The sequence below is a fragment of the Aythya ferina genome (genome assembly GCF_964211825.1).
Source record: "Aythya ferina genome assembly, chromosome: 9".
NCBI classification, from domain to species: domain Eukaryota; kingdom Metazoa; phylum Chordata; class Aves; order Anseriformes; family Anatidae; genus Aythya; species Aythya ferina.
Window position 1 is genome coordinate 10,615,716 of NC_140305.1, and position 17,093 is coordinate 10,632,808.

At 40.6% G+C, this 17,093-nt stretch overlaps 1 protein-coding gene across 22 annotated transcripts in view; it reads right to left on the bottom strand.

Moving 5' to 3' along the window:
- Nucleotides 1-17,093, bottom strand: part of OTOS (otospiralin) — a 455,029-nt gene that overhangs the window by 416,036 nt on the left and 21,900 nt on the right. For 3 of the 22 annotated variants that reach the window (XR_014696069.1, XR_014696070.1, XR_014696071.1), the window contains one exon: nt 9,356-10,260. The exons of 18 other annotated variants lie outside the window; for them this stretch is intronic. The gene's annotated coding sequence lies outside the window, so the exon portion shown is untranslated. Of the gene's footprint in view, nt 1-8,094; nt 8,690-9,355; nt 10,261-17,093 lie in introns of those variants that run through there. One more of the 22 variants, XR_014696068.1, reaches the window with a different exon arrangement.

Sequence of the window (17,093 nt, forward strand, 5' to 3'; positions counted from 1 at the left end):
TTGGCAACATTAGTGACCCACAGTCAGGGGCTACCAGCAGCTTCCAGGTTCCAACCTTACGGTTTCCAGGTGATAGCTGCACCATCTTCTGAACAAACGTTCCATGACATTAAACATCAATGGCTCAACTACCTCCTATCCAGCAGGGTCCAAAGCCCATTAAAGCCTGCCTCTTACGAAGTAGGGCCAGAACACATTTTACATGCTCATTTACAACCAAGCTCCCTGTATGCAGTCCTTCAGTGCACATGAAAAATGCACATTAATGTCGATTTTGCTTTATAGAATTTTTCTGATTCTGTATCACACTATATGCTGCGCTGCAGTGATGTACAGTATTCTCTGCCTTTTGACATCCTAAACAGTGTAAGGCACTTGCACAATGCACTGAAAATGCTCCTATATCACTCATTTAACTCGAGCAGAATATTCCGCATGAGAACTCAGTAACTAACAGGCACATGTGAAGAGTTCATCATTGTAAGGGTAACAACTGAAAGAGAAAGTGTCTTAAATACTAAAGAAAGTCCTAGAGATGACATTTAGAACAGCAGGTAAGTTGACTTGTCAAGAAATCAGGTCATAATTTAAAATTACTCTTATAATTATTTTATTGAAGTTGAATAAAATGAGTAAAACCTTAAGCATATTAAAACACAAAAAGCAGAGGTTAAAGGTGGTGTACAAAGAAGGGTTAAGTGGCTATAAGTCATGACTAAGCTACTGTGACTTGATCACCTGTTTTAAAGGTAAGTATAAAGATTATCTTTTAATATTTTAGTTAAAAGCATTAATATTGGCATCCCAAAATCATAACACATCTTCTTGGGTGACCTTCATGTGGATTAACGTAACCCAAGTGGTTGCCATCACTTCACAGAACCAGGCTAGAACTGGTTCCTAAAAAGGTGCTTTCCCCTTCGTATCACTGGGATTTCAAGAGCACATGCCATCGCAGCTTGTGGTACAGAAAGCTGATCTATGGATTCTTCCTACAGAAGAATGAGAATTGGGACAAGTAACTTCGAGTTTATAAAAGGAGTCAAAAGATCAGTATCACCACCTGAGCAATCTGATCCTCATCCTCTGGCCAAAGTGGGAAAGTTAACAGTCTGAAGAGGAAAAGTATCTAAGCTCTCAGCTTTAACAGCCAGTCTAGAGTAAAGGCTCCACCAAGCTCTGCTGGAGCTTTTCTGTGGATGGCAGGTGCTCAGGAACAGTGTGTTCCTGCAGAGGCGTTCCTGTGTGGATGGAAGAAACAAAGCCATTCATCCCAAGCTCCACTGGGGCTTAAGAGCAGTATCCACTGTTACTTGTGTACACACACTCTGGAGGGCTCAACAGTAACACCCAGAGAAAAGGGATTTCATGCCCTCACAGCTTTAACACAGTGCCCTATGTGGTAACTCACTGCCAGGAGCAGCCCCATGGCAAGCTGCTCTCCCTGGAGTTAGGGAAGGCTACAAAGTACAAGTCCAGACTACTGCCAAAGACAACACCAAAAGCATACTGCATTGCACTGGGTACATCAACAAATGAGTCAGGCTGGCAACAGCAACTCTGTAAGGACGGCCTTCGCAGTGTTGCAGCATGGTGTAGAAAAATCTGTTTTTATAGACAGAAATGTGAAGGTTGTGAAGTCTCTGTGCAAATCATCGTTAAACGTCTCAAATGCAAAGCCACTTAAACCTGTGTCATTTAGCCTTTCAGTGCTTTCCAGCGAAGCAGTGAACATCACGGCAAAATTTGGCTGGGACTGATTCTGTACACTTACAGCATACAACTATACCATTGTGAAAACTGCAAATTTTGAGTTCATACAATTACTATACTGAAATATCCTGCAGACGGTGCACGTAGATGTCTGTAAGAGATGTTCTTCAAATTTACTTTACAAGTCAGGGTAGAGCCCTCTACAGTCATCATAGCCCCTGACTACATACCTCTTCTCTTAACCTTTACTTAAGCTTTTAAAATCCCCAAGGAACAGATGCACCCTTAAGGAGAATCAGCTCTAAGTTATAAAACTAAATGCATTAAGTCTCTTAATTAAATGCAGAACAATTAAGCCACTGAATGTTCTCACATATCTTACCATAACTACATTCGTCACAATCTTCCAGGCAAGCACTGCAAACCCATCCAGGAGGATACCTGATCTGTCAAACTGCTTCATCCAACACAATGCAAACAGAAACACCATGTTCTTAAGAACAATAAAAAATGGTAGCAGCTGGGTATTTATGCAAGGTTCAAGTTGTGATACTGAACCACAGAATTACAGATGAAGGCATGTCGGTAAGTAGCAAGAAAAGGCTTCTCTCGCGTGTTCTTGGAGCAATATTGCTACAGCATTCCTTCTGTGTGAGGGCTTGAAATTAGGGTGTGTATCAGAAGCCTTGGGTTACCACTTGGAGTTCCATCAGAGCAAGGCTTCCCATGAGGACACAGCAGCAAAAATACAGAACTATACAAAGAGAAGGCAGCAGTTTTCAGGTCAGCTCAAGGGCCTAAGAGCCTCTGCTTTGGGTAGTTCCCGGCCCTCGCTGCAGAGAGACTTCCCAAAACAGCCAACGTTAGTCAGAATGCTCTGGTGCACTAGTACTGAAACTTGCCAGTGACCAGAACTCACCCTCTGAAATGGCACAAGAGCAATTATTTCTTCAAAAGTGTAGTGAGGAATTGTACTCCAACTCTGTACTCTGGGAAATCCATGCATTCTTAGAGCGAGGGGTACAAAGGCCAACATTTTTATAGCTTCTGCCAGTACACATCTGCTTCTCCACATTCGTCATAAGCAGCCCACAAACTTCAGGAAAAAATGCATTTAAGCTGTACAGTACAAGAATATTGCTTTAAGAAAGAATCCTGCAAGTCGCCCAACAGAACTCTGCCTTCCTGAGCAACAGCTCAGTCTACAGCATCCTCCGTTCCTGAAGGATTCATAGGTAGGGCCCCTCGTGACTTCAGTCTACCAAGATAAAGAGAGCAAGAGAGCAGTAATTCACAACTCCAAACTACCTTTCCAGGCTGCATGCAGCTTGGATGCATATGGCTGCTCTGGCTATAGCTGCCTTTAGCTACAGATAAACTCTTACAGCTAGGATCTAGGAGTGTTAGCGTTTAAATGAACAAAGGCTAATGAGTCGTGATCACAAAAAGAATTAGAGATTCTTGTTGCACTTGAACTGCTGGTGGTCTCTGCGATATGTGAAGCATTGGGGCTATGCAGTGCTTGTCAGTCTGGGCTCACTTCAGTCAGACCTTTGACATCTCGTAACAGCAAGCAGCTCTTGGAGGAAGGATGTAGGAAGCTTCAGGACTCATTAGCAAAATTTCATGCCTACTCATGAGGGAGCGCTCACCAGCTCTGAAGTACTGCCTTAGGGAATGCCTGCTGCAGTCACACATCCAGGTGGTTAATGCAAAGATACCCAAGGTAAATTTAGATTGCAGCTGGTACCAGGCTACCTAGCTTAGACACGAGCACACACAGCTCTGCATGAACTTGCCTACCAGACCTAGGGGTTAGGCTTTTATTAGCACAGACCTTACGCTCCCTTAAAGTATAACTCATTTCTTCTAATACACTCTGTGGGAAGAATATGCCTTACAGTAACTCATCTGTTAAGTGGATTTGTATGCATACCACCTACACAACCTCAACCTTCAGAGATTTTTCCACCATATCCTCTCCTATGTATCTCACTGCATTAACTCAACCACAAATCCAGGGAATTTTTCTTTTTGAGGCTATGCTAGGCCAACCTGTTTTGTTGCTAATGGAGTAACTACTGAAGAGCTATCAAAATTCACCCTTTCCGCTACTCTATCCACAAATGCAGAATGGGGAAAACACCTTCAATCCATTGAACTGTATTCTTTCAAGGTTGGGGTTTTGTAATCATGTGGTGAGCACATCAGAGAAGGTAAATTTCCCTTCCTCCGGCATCCTGTCTGGGAACTGCGTATTGCCTCCTCGCTATTTCAAATAGAAATTACGCTAAAATAGTGTACGTAGTACTCTTCTCTCAACCCTTGCAGAGACCAAGAGAAGAGAGGTGGTTCACTGGTGACATCAAGAGAAGCCTATGCCAAAATGGTGGTTTATGCACCACAAGGCAGCCAAGATTAATTGATGCAACGCATGTTGTAAGAAAATAGCAATACTCAGGTCAGAGGAAAATGGCTATGCCACCATGGCAGATGAGCTGAATTGCTGTTTACCATCTGCCGTTGCTCACGCAACTGTATAAAGGTCTTCCTTTTGCATGTATCTTACTGTCTACACATGAACATGTGAATATTCATGTGAATGTATTTTTTGTTCTTTATATGTGAATTTAACGTATTCATTTAGCAAACTAATCACAGACTACAAAGATTCTTTGTCTATGTGTAACATTCAACTTAGTATTGCATTTCTGGACCCTTGGTTTTGGTAGCATGTATGCTGCCAATACACATCTGGTGTATAAACTGCAGATGAACATTCACAGATGGCATAAAATACCTAAGCAAATGGTTTGCCCGAATTTAGATGTGGATGAAATGACTCAGTGCATTGCTGGCAAAGTTTTGCAAATATGTGAAGCTGTACATGGAATCTATCTGCAAATAACCTTCAGGCTAATACCTTTACCCAGTGCTTAAGGAAACTTCCAACAGCAGTTGATCACCACCTGCATTAAATTCATATGACTTGAAATTTCATATGGTGTCTAGATACTACATTTCTAAAGCTAAACTTCTGAGGAAAAAGTATTCATAACTTGCATGCTTTTTTCTTGCATTTTTACATGCATTTACCATAATCACACAGATAAACTGGGCAAGCTGTTCAGATGAACAAGAGTGTTCCTGCATTTGACTGTTGTACACAAATTATACACATCTTACATAATGCAGTTTTGAACAGTGCATCTCAAATGTTTAACCACAATTGAAACTACGGCAACTATAATATGTAAATATTAATTATTTTCACCTGTACTAACATGCAAAATAGATGAGGAAAGCTGAAAGCACGTGGCAGAAATAAACAAACATCAGTACCTTTATCAAACATTGAGGTTTTGAATTTACTCTTTACCATCTGCTGCATATCCTTTGTTTTTTCTGTTCTTTCATCTTTTACAAGATTAAGCCGTTTTACTTTAAAAATTCTATTAAATGAACCCTCCATTATACAGTCTTTAATAAAATAGCTAAAAATCGAAAACACAAATCCAGTGGGAGAGCTGTGCTGCAGGTTCCAAGATTTTGTCCCTAATGCAAAAGCCTTACTGAAAGCAGGGCTCATTCTTTAGGATAAAATGGCATAATTCCCATCTGGTTGCCATACTGCAGCAATTTGGCAGAAGGGATAACGGATGGTAGGACTCCGAACTGCTCCCATACTCTTTTTCCCATCTCTAAAGGGGCACAGAGCCATCACTGAACTGTTAATGGGTGCAAGATGTGCGTTTCTGCAACACTGAAGGCTGTGAGCATGTGCAGGAAATGAGGGGTGGCAAGGCTTTTACAACTAAAGGAACCGCTTAAAATTGTTAGTATTCAACTCGTGTATTTTCCTCCCTTTCCTCAGTAGTAAGGCATCTGTCTTCCTTCTTATCCTCTCGAGATGGCCTTGAAATGGCTTGAAACCTGCAACAGATTAGCAAAGCCTGTGGAGTGAACTGTATTTATTCCTATGCACGGCTCATCCATAGGAGGGTGCAGATCAGGCACGGTACAAACCCACCTAAATCACAACTTGAATCAAGCAGCTTCATCACACACAAGCAGTGCATTTCTCAGCCAGCCAGGTCTTCATTACTTATCATAATCTATACTGCATTTTCTTTACAACACCGTCTCATCACTCACCATCCTTCAGTAGAGACTAGCATTCAAGACGGGGTCTTATGACTGTGTCCAAGAGACACCGGACAATCAGGGAAGGATTGCAACAGGTCTTACAATCTGCCTGCCACAGAACAAGCAGAACACTTTGGCTGTATGAGATGCTGCTATCTGGATTTATGCAAGTAAAGCAGATTAAAATCATTAATCCAGCCATCACAAAAGAGACTCACGAAGTTTCAAAGGGTAATCCGTAAAAGCTTTCACAGTGTCCAACTGTGTTTTACAAGAAATAATCATTCAAGTGTACACTTCGTTTCATGCAAATGAAAATTGCACTCAAACCTGGAACTAATAACTTCAAGGAGTTCTAAGAAGGCATCTGAATGACAAATTAATTTCAGGGAGGGGAAAATCATACCGAAACTGTTCAAAGTGTAGTCTACTTCAGCCTTAATTTATCTGGCAGTAAAATAAATGCACCAGATATAAAGCAAGCCCATATGCATGCACTATACATTTTGGGTCTATGGACAAGATTGGACAGAAGCAGTTAGTTCACCCAGGCATTAGTAAATTCTTACTTCCAGAAAGAACAACTTAAAAACAAGCTCACTATGCCAAGTGTTTCCTCAAAACTGATTCAAGGTGTGTTTGGTTCAAACACACATAGCATACTGTGGATACAGTTGACCCATACAACAGCAGGGCTGCTTTTCTGGCTACTGAAATTCAAGAGCAAGTGTAGTACTGTGTTACAAACAGTTACAAGCTGCAGTCAAACTCAACTCTCCCTGGTGCTAAAATATTAGTGTATTTTCTCCTTTTTCCCCAGCATTGATCCAACTGTGATGTTACCACTATTACAACAGGAAAAAACTCCTCCTTTAAGTGATCCTAATGTTAGTCTTGCATATAATAAAACGATGTCCAAGTGTGCCCCCATGGGAAAAACACAAATGATATTGCTAAAATACGAACTGCACATAACAGTTGCTCACACATGCTTCTTACTTTCTAACACAACAGCCTAAATTACACACCATGCTACACTATGTTTTCTCAGCAACCAGATTGCAGGAAAGAATCCTCCAGGATTTCATGCTATTTCAGTCCGGGGAATTACAGTTTTATTCCATGAACTCTACTTCCTCGGCTGCAGCTCTGACAGTTCTGGCTCTGACGTGCTTTCCAATGTAGAGTATTTTGCATGACCTCCTTGAAAACTAACACTGCATCTCTGAGCACCATCTGTCAGGAGGTGCTCTTAAGTCTACTCCCCTGATTTTGAGGTGCTACTGCTGTGAGTATCAGCAAGTCAGTCAGGCTGCCCCAGGGACCAGCCTGTTAAGGGGCAGAGTTCTGCACAGAAACAGGGACACAGTGCAGCTCCTCTGCCAAACAGCCTTCTGCCCTTCTCCATAAGGATTTCTAACAATACTCTCCTGCAGATATCACCCAAAAGTCACCAATGTGTTAAGTACTCGATATTAATGGTAAAGCTACTAACTTACTGACCTTAGTTTAAGTGAACAAAAATTTTGTAACACGCCCAGTTACCTGTACTAAGACCAAAAATTTGTGTATGCAGAGAAAATGAACATTCATCTTCTGAGACATGGGAACTGCAGTGGATTTCTCCTGTGCAACTGTTTTTTTCAACTACATCACTACAAGATGAAAATGAAGCCGATGCTCTAACAGATGAGAAACTGCTCTCAAATCAACATAGACCTCATCTTTTCAGTCAGAAGTCTATCTTGAGTTATTTAAAATCTTACTGAATTATTGGAAACAAGTCTTACATGTGTGCACACTAACAGTCTCTAACATCTGTATCTTATTACCATGAACCATTCACATGCTTCAAACTCAAGGAACAATTTGTGTGCAAAGAAGAAATCCAGTTAGTTGCATTCCTCACCTAACTGAGGTTCTGTGGAAGTCTCAGCAGCCCCAGAAATGACATTCTGTCCAAGAATGAATGCCCTGACATCACGTTTCTTGGGAAGCAGAACGTAAACAAGTTCTTCTCCCCTCAGCAGCTACAAATCCAATCCCTAAGAAACCACCAAGTTTCTTGTTAGTCTTTTATTATAAATAATATTAGAATTTTATTATAAATTCCTAAAATCTAAGTAGACTTCTCAGTACTGTGACTTTGTAAAAACAATAGAAAGAACTTGACCAATTAATGGCTGCTCTGTATTGTTATTAGCTACTCCCACAGTGCACTCAGATTCCCCAGAAGTCAAGAACATCCATGTTGAGGTTAATTCCTCATAATTCTCCAGTACTACAACTGCTTGCCTCCTGTTTACGAACAGCCAAAAGCAGAAAACATCAGAAACTCTGGCCACCACCTCCATCAAAGAGGTTAACAGACTTAGTGAATCCTGCCAGTATCATGCTGTAAATAGTGCTACTTTATACCTTACTGTTCTAAGCACTAGGCTGGAAATGAAGACGCCATTACAAAAACATTAAAATCTTTTACTATGCTCTCTACCACTGCAATACTCTGGCAAAAGAGCATTTAGAAATTCACTCCTAGAGAATTACTTTAACACTAATGAAACTCCACAAGCAGTGCTGTATAAAACACCATGCAGAAAAAAAGTCCCAAGAGGATGCCTGGGAAGATAGGTCCATCCAGCAATATGACCTGACACTGGAGTCTTGGAGTGGCAATTCACAGTGAGGACCTAGATGGAGCCAGACAGTCTTTCCCAGCTTTTAGCAGAAAAGCTTCCAAACAGAGTCTCTGCATGTTCTCAGTGCAGTTCAGGAGACAGGGAAGGAGCTTATTTTCCCCAGGATTTGCAAAGACTCGCATTTGGACTGGCTGTGAAAAGAGCATAGAGAACTGTATGTTTCTCACGGGAATGCAATGGAGATGGCTAAAACCACTGGCAAAAGACTGGGATGCCTGAAGTATCCAAGTTTTGAACATCCAAGGCAGCTGAACACTCTTCTTCCTACACACATGGGACATCTGTCTCCTGAGGTTTCTGGGAATCTGACCACACTTAGATTTACAATGTATATACATACGTATATATACACACGCAAATTTCCATATACAGTCCATAAACCAAGACATTCTACTCCAAGTTTTCCAGCATTGTTGGTGAATTTACACTTGTGAAGTAACAAAAACATATTCTGAATACACAAATTAAGATGTAAAATCCTATTCTAGTTTGGCAGGTGAGATTTTGGGCTCTAGACACTGACACAAGCTGCACAGTTCGATTGTATCTTTTTCTTTCCCACTCTTGAACATCTATGTTGTTGTAAGTTTTTATCACCCTTATCAATACCATCCTACATCTACCTGTAGGACTTCCTATGAAATGAGTTTTGTCAATCTGCTTGTAACATTACCTCCACTCTACCTTCTTCTGTTGAGCCTGAAAGAAGCAAGTAACTTGTTAGCTGATGCTGTGTTTAAATGATTCCAGAGAAATAATGTTCATTGGAACCATCACTTTTCACAAATGTTTAGTGCCAGTGCTGAAGAGACAGATTTATTTATTTAACATCAGAAAGCATTTTGTGCAATGATAGGTACACTGCTTAAGTGCTAAGAAAAACAGTGACAGAGAGGAAGGTTTTAAATGAACCTCCAGTAAGGTTATTTTTCCAGTAATTTAATACACTGAAAACAAAAGGAAGATTGCATCAGCAATGAACTGCTGTCACAGATTCCTGTTAACTTCATTACATCATTATAAAATTTACAGGAAGGAAATCCTGACACACTAGGAACTACGTAGGTCTACACAATTTTGTTTTCAATGGAAAAACTAAGTGCTGGAACATATGGAGAACAGAAGATGACCACAGGTTTGTAACACAGGTGTTGAAAAAATGAGAAATGAGATCTAAAGAATGCATCAGTTTCCAAAGTAGTTTTTATATTTGTTCCATAAAAAGCGTTTTGCTACATAAACATTAAAAATGATTTCCTTTATTATATGTATTATTGCATTACTTTATCACCAAGTGTTAAAGTCCTATGAAATATTCAGAGAAAATTATATTGCTGCAAGATATAACTGGAGGCTGTAAAACTTAGTAACATAACAAGGAATACTGCAGTAGTGTCAATAATTATAACTTCAATTAGCATGTTAATGCAGTTAACAGTAAGCCCCAAACTTGTTCAGACTAAGAAAACTGTAAACAAACGCTGACTTCATTCAGAGGTGTTGCATTACATCCTGAAGGGTCGTACAACAGGGAAGAGCTACACAGTCACGTAACCATCTCCTTTCTCAGCAATACAGCTGCTTCAAACCCCGCTCTGAAGAGACTGTACTGAAGGATGACCATTTACAGCTCTGCTTGTTTTCCTTGCTTTCTCTGTCCCACTGGATTCCATTGCTGTTACTGATTTTCAGCCCAGAGCTCCTGGAAACATCAGCAAATTTAAGTGTTTCCACAGAAGAAGTGTTCTTTAGGACTATCACTTCTCATAAAGGTTTAGTGTTAGAGCTGAAGAGGCAGATTTTGGGTGTGGTCTGTTTTTTTTTCCATTTAATATTTGAAATCAAATGGACTCCAAATACATAAGAACTTTACATACAGCTACTACTTTACAAAGTGGTAATATAGACTTCTCTCACATTGCTTTACATGAGTCTTGACATCTGGCTTAGCAAGTGCTCCTCACCACATCGAATTTAGCTTATCAGACCACACTGCAGGAATTAATGGCATCATCCACAGCAAATTAATGCAATCCTCCCAACTAACCCTTCCTGACCTGACAATCAGCTCTCACATTTCTCACCATCTACCTAAGTGATTCTATGACAATTTTATGTCCTAGTTCACTGCCTTTCTCTGAACCATCCAAGTGAGGACACTGCATTGGGTGCAATATTCTAACTGCATACATCACGCTTGAGGATTATGGTCTGCTGAAAATACCAATGAAAATTGGTAGATCACAAGCCTCCAGCACCCGTTAATGCCCTGGCTTCATGAGCGGGCCTGTTCATTTCAGCACTGGACTTGTCAAATAGGAGCAATCTCATGGTTCACTATCTGGCCCTCTGTGAACACCCACAGTCATAAAGCTGCTGTTCCTGAGAAAAAAAAGTAATGACTTGCTAATGGCTTTAGATCTTAAAATCATCACTTGCACTAATGCTCATTAAGTTCAATACTAACCCTGTCTTGCTAGTCCTACTGCCACTTGATTCTTTTCAAAAATTAATCCAATTGTTTCTAGCTTGCCTAGTCCCTATCCCCAGCTAAACTGCTGATTATACATGTACAATATAGAGCTTGATATACAATCTGAATGAAGAACTGAAAAATGCCTCTATAAAAGTCTTAAACCAGGGCTGCCAAAGAAGCAACCAATAAAACTATTTGAATGATTGCATTTCCCACCACTTTTTACTACCCCTTCCCCAGAAGCTGGCAATTAACTGTTCCTTGCACTGATCCAGTCCATCTCCAACTTCTTGCTCAGGTTACTACAGCACTGCCAGCTTTTGCTACGTTCCCAGTTTTACTGACTTACCCTATTTTTGCTTTGAATGGACCTGTCTGTAGCTTCCATGGGTATTTGCAACTTCATTTGCCACTCAATAACAGAAAATTCAAGATACTGGCTTCACAATTATCTGTTATCCCTCAGGCAACTCTACTCCGAGAACAGTCCAACAGCAATGGCTCCAAGAGCCTTTTTTTTTTTTTTTTTTTTTTTAAAAAAAGCTTATATCATGAACTTTTTGGTACAACATCCCTTTCTGAGGTGCAAATGGGGGATTGATTCCCTGATCATTGAAACCTCAAGGAAGTATAGCATCAAAGTTTTCTCAGGAAAGTAATCCACTAATATATTTCACTAATCATTCAGGTCTGAGAAAACAAGTAGCTGACCCCCCAAAAAAATCAAGATCCATATAGAAAAATCATAGCCATGCACTAGCTTAAATACTGCTCTGTTCCAGTTCTCCATGGATCATAACATACAATGACCAAGTCCAAAATCAAAATTTTGCTATGAGCATAAAGAGATTGAACCAACAGGGAAATAGCCTGTTGCAGAAATGCTGATTTCAATCTAGTAAGAGCTCTTTCAAAATTCCTTATACGTGCAGTAGGGGCCTTCCCACCTCTTGCTACAGTCAGCAGGTCACAATGCAGCTGATTCACTTCCAGGAGATGCTGAGCAGAGCATCCTCATCCCTTGCTCCTTACCCAAGAAAAGGAAGAATGCTCCAAGTGCACTCCTATAGGCACTCCAAAATTAAGCTGGCACTGACTAGCCTTTGCGTAATTTCTATGTCCTTCCAACAAGAGGCTGTAGCAAAACATTCTGCCCCATACCTTGCCAGCTACAACCATATTTATAGCATCTACCTGTATGTATTTATGTACACGGGCATATACATATAACTTATGTCCTCAGCTTTCTTTTAACTTCCAAGCACATGAATCTGTAGCAATTAAGTTATGCAGCTTCATGGGAGCATGAAATTAAAAATCACTTGGGTTTACTAAAAACTCGGTCTTGACTCATTCCCTAGTAGCCCGTGATTGTGTCTCACTACGTTTTTCTCACCATAGCCTAGCTTTCAAAGTGCTAAAGAAGGGAAAAGGTAGATAATCAGGATATCAGCCTGGATTTCATCACTAATTTGTCCTTATTACCACAGACATATGAAGAATGTGAGCATGAAATTATATGGCAAGAGCACACTGTGGAGACTGCCAGCAACTGTGAACCCCGTGGACACTTGAAGAAAGCAACAGAAATTGGCTTAATAGCAACGAATGCTTACTATGCTCTGTGTAAAGCATCAACTGCTCTAACATTTCTATGTATCATTATGCAATTACTATATAATTAATCACAGAATGGCTGAGATTGGAAGGGACCTCTGAAGATCATCTAGTCTGATCCCCCCCCCCGCAGAGCAGGATCACCTAGAGCACCTTGTGCAGGATGGCACCCAGGTGTGTTCTGAGTATCTCCAGAGAAGGAGACTGCACAACCTCTCTGTGCAGCCTGTTGTAGTGCTCTTCCACCCTCCCAGTAAAGAAGATTGTTCTTTATGTTGTAAAAAACAAAAACAAAAACTAACAGAACGCAACAGGTTCTTTTCCTAGTGACAGGAGAAATGTCTGCGTGCAACATTTTTTTCATTGTAAATTCCTACCTAAGAATGATATGAAATGAAATGAATGAATGAAAAAAATTAAAACTACAAGTTGGACTCCCTCACATCTTATTTTTAGATATATTTTTGCACTAATCCTTCAGCTCCCACTGCAAAACTAGAGTTATTTAAAAATGAATCATTTGAGCACTTCCCACAGGAATATTAGAAATAGTAAAATTTATTCCCTCCATTTACTGTGAACGCTGTAACCAGAGCTGTGACCTAACCTGGCCTGCTTGCCTCAGTAATTACAACCAGACACATTCTTACACAAGAATAGAAACTTCTTTCCAGCACCTCATCCCAGAGGGCACAGAGGAGGGTGAGCTGACTTCATCTTCATGACAATATAATCAGAAATTTCACCCTGCTCAGACTACACTGAAGAAAACATCTAGCTGTACATGATTTCTGACTTTTCAAGCAGCACTTCAAGTCTGCCAGCGTGAGCAGTTGTGCTACATTTTTGCCAATGCCTGAATTTGGCTCTGCATAGACCAGCAGCAGGGAGATATGGCAGTAGAGTTTATTCCGTTTCCTAACATCTGGCTTCTTCACAGACATTCCACATCTACAATGAAGCCCGGAAACAGTGTCCATATGTTCAACATCACTGATGGATAACCTGAATGAAGATAAGGACCACTTTAAGTGAGCTAAAAGGAGGCCATTAATTTTACAGCTTTTCCAACTACAAACCAGTGTTTCTGTATTCTGCATCACTTACATTTAGATCAACTTGCATATACTGGCTTTCAACTATAGGTTAAAGTGATGCAAAAAATATTTGCATTCTACAAGTGATTAAAAGTGAAAGAGTAAAGGATGGACTCTAATTCATATACAGCCCCTGCACTATATTAAGCAGTGGGAATTGTATTTTACTGCAGGCTGGCAACTAAACTTCTGCCTCAAATGCCCAATTATCTGCAAGTAAATAGAACACAGCTAAGGAAGGCATTTGTGGCTCAGAATCATAGAATGGTTTGGGCTGCAAGGAACCTTGGAAGATCATCTAGTCCAGCTTTGGTCACACCCAGCCTAAAAAGTCCCTGTAACAACCTTTTTTTTTTTTTTTTTTTCCCCCCGATTTTTTTGCTTTCTGCTCTTTAAACTAGCAATGCTAAATGAACCAGCATATGAAATGTCACTTCCACATAAGCCTGTACTAAATGCCCTTTGGGTTTCCATTCTTAGATACTTATCAAAATGCAGTTCAAGGCACTCTCCAACCAAAAATGGAAAGGTGGTGAGACATGCCCTCGTACAGTTAACAGTGCTGAAAGGCACGATGCCTTCTTCCTCCAGGAACTGCTTCTGTCTCTGGTCAGCCTCTGCCTCACGAAACAAAGGAACAACGATTCTGTGCAATTGCTTGCACAGGTACAGTATCAAATGAGTATGGATACTAAATGGTTTCCCTAGCAACAAACCTTGTTATCATTCTCTGAATGTGAAGGTGGAATGTTTCCCCCTATAGAAAAGTTCCTTCTGCGTAACAGCAGCAGATCAACTGTTCTCAAATCCCTGCATTGCATTGTGTTTTTGCATTCCAGGCTTGCTATTAAGCAAGTAAACATACAGTTCCAGTACTCACCCTGAAAGCCAAGGTAAAAGGCCTCTGCTACAGGTTACCAGACTCTTGCTGCACCATCATGCCCATCTGTGATGATGTCTTAGGCCACATGGCTTCACTCAGCTGCTGTACGGCACAACCCCCATTACCCTGCTGTGACCCAACTAAGTGGATACCAAACAAAAAATGCAGGAGCAGCTGGCTGGAAGACAATGCCTTATCCCATCTTTGTCATCAGAGATGAAATATCAAACCGCACCTCAACCAGGCTCTACCTAGTGAAGGCAAGCTTTGCATCAGATTCAAAGCCCAGAATTCACACCAAGCAGAAACAAAGATTTTAAATCAGGACAGCATACATTCTTTCAGCATTGACCCCATCTGTAGAAGACTACAGCACAGGTTTCTTCCAAATGGTACTTCACAGGTGCCATTCATCTGGAAATTCTGGGCATACTCTGTCCGCATTTAGGGATGTGATCAAATAGCTCTCATCAGCAGGCCACTGCAGTGGCTTATGAATATCTCTCTTTTTCTCCAACTTGATTGTAATTGTGGCTTTTTGTTTCTAATGCACAACAGCCAAGCATATGGACACATCCTTTAAGCAGCTGGGTTAATGTTGCTTTCACCTCTGTTTCACTCTTTCAAAGCATCTCCCTTTAAAACTGATGGAAATGTACCAAGACACAGTTCTGAACACAAACCCCTCTTCAAAGCTTGCTGCCTAATGTTGCATTGCTAAGTAGAAACCATTTGTGATAAAATAAAGACAGATTCTTAACTACTTCTGAATGCTGAGCCTCATGCAGAGTGAAAACATTTTGTGCATCTGTCAGCATGGATGGTTTATGCACATTTTAATTACAGAGCACTTCAAACACAAGCCGTACCTGCAACTCTCACCACCATGGGGTAACCTGACCCCTCCATCCAGGGGCTGACACGTGAGGCTGAGTGGAACACAACCTCACCTTGCATTAGTGCATCACTGCTGGAACTCCAGAGACACTTGCTCCCCCATGCAAAGGATTACTGACAAAACATCATATGCCAAGAACAGAAACAGCATTTATCAGGACAAGTAGCCTTCTGCTTTCTGATACACTGGAAAATACACTTTCCCCCATTTCAGTAGTGTTGCTACTGACAAGAAGAGAGCATGCTGCCCAAATAGAAGAGAAGGAACCCTATGATTTCTTCACTGCCTAGAAAAGAAAATACAGCTGGCAAGTCTAATTTTAGTCCTACTAGCCCTGACTGTGCCCTGTTAAACCACTCAGTCCTCGTGCCAAGTAAACTAATGCAGCAAGGGCTTTTGCTAGAAGCTGATATGAGCTTGACATTGAAACTCAAAAAGGACATAAAGTGGTATAGGGCTATTTAAGATACTCAAGCTAATCTTGATGGTACATGTATTTAGTGTCTAGCAAACAATCCTCTGCTTGTAGTCCTGAAATCACATCAAAAACAGAGCAAGACACAATACTGGTGTAATCGAATAATCAGAGTATTTTGCACCTGCAGGTAGCACATGTGCACAACCACAAACACAACAACACCGGTTGGGGCTGACTCACCAAGCCAGCTCTCTCTGACCAGAACATGTACAGCCGATAGCAAACATCCTTCATTGCTGCTTAAAAATTTCAAACAGCTTCCGGTATTTAACAGTGAATAGGAACAAAGGATTTAGATACACAATTCCAATGAGTAATACAGTTCACATCTACAGAGCAAACTTCAGAGCACCAACTCCCACCCTCTATTTGACGTTTGAGGCACAGGGCTCAGTATGCTATCTGGTCACATAAAAACCGTACTTGTGAATTCTACAATGCCAAAGGTTTTGCCGTTCTGCCAGACTTTAGAAGACTTTATTATTAAAGGACATTGTCTGCTGTGCTGATATATATGTATTTAACATATAAGTTATTTTGGTAAAACAAAAGGCATTCCTAAGACAACTGCAAGTCTTAAAAGTTAACTTTGGAGAAGTTGTGTCAAGCTGTCTGGAGTTTATCCTAACCATACATTGCCAGAGCTACACAAGCTTCACCTTTTAAAAACTGACATGTAGTCATAATGGGTGGAGACAGGATACAATATTGAAGATTAATTCTGAAGCTATTTCATCACCTTTTCAGAAAGCTTCTCCCCAAAGTGCAGAGCTTAGTAATCTTATTTGGAGAAAAGTTGCCAGACCTCCTTGGGTATAGAACCAGTTAGTACATCTTTCAGTTGATGCAAATCAGATTATATGGTAAGATTTTTATGCAAAAAGGATAAACAAGTAAATCTGATGGCCTTCAGTTTCACTTCCCATTACATTGGTCAATTTCAAAGGAGGACTGGAGTAAAGTGACAAAGAAAAGTCATGTGGTATATAACTTATAAGGCTGGTTTACTACTTTTTCAATTAAGTTAAATTAGAGTAATGTGGATAAATGTACCCACTCACTAGATGTTAGAATCTATGCAAAACT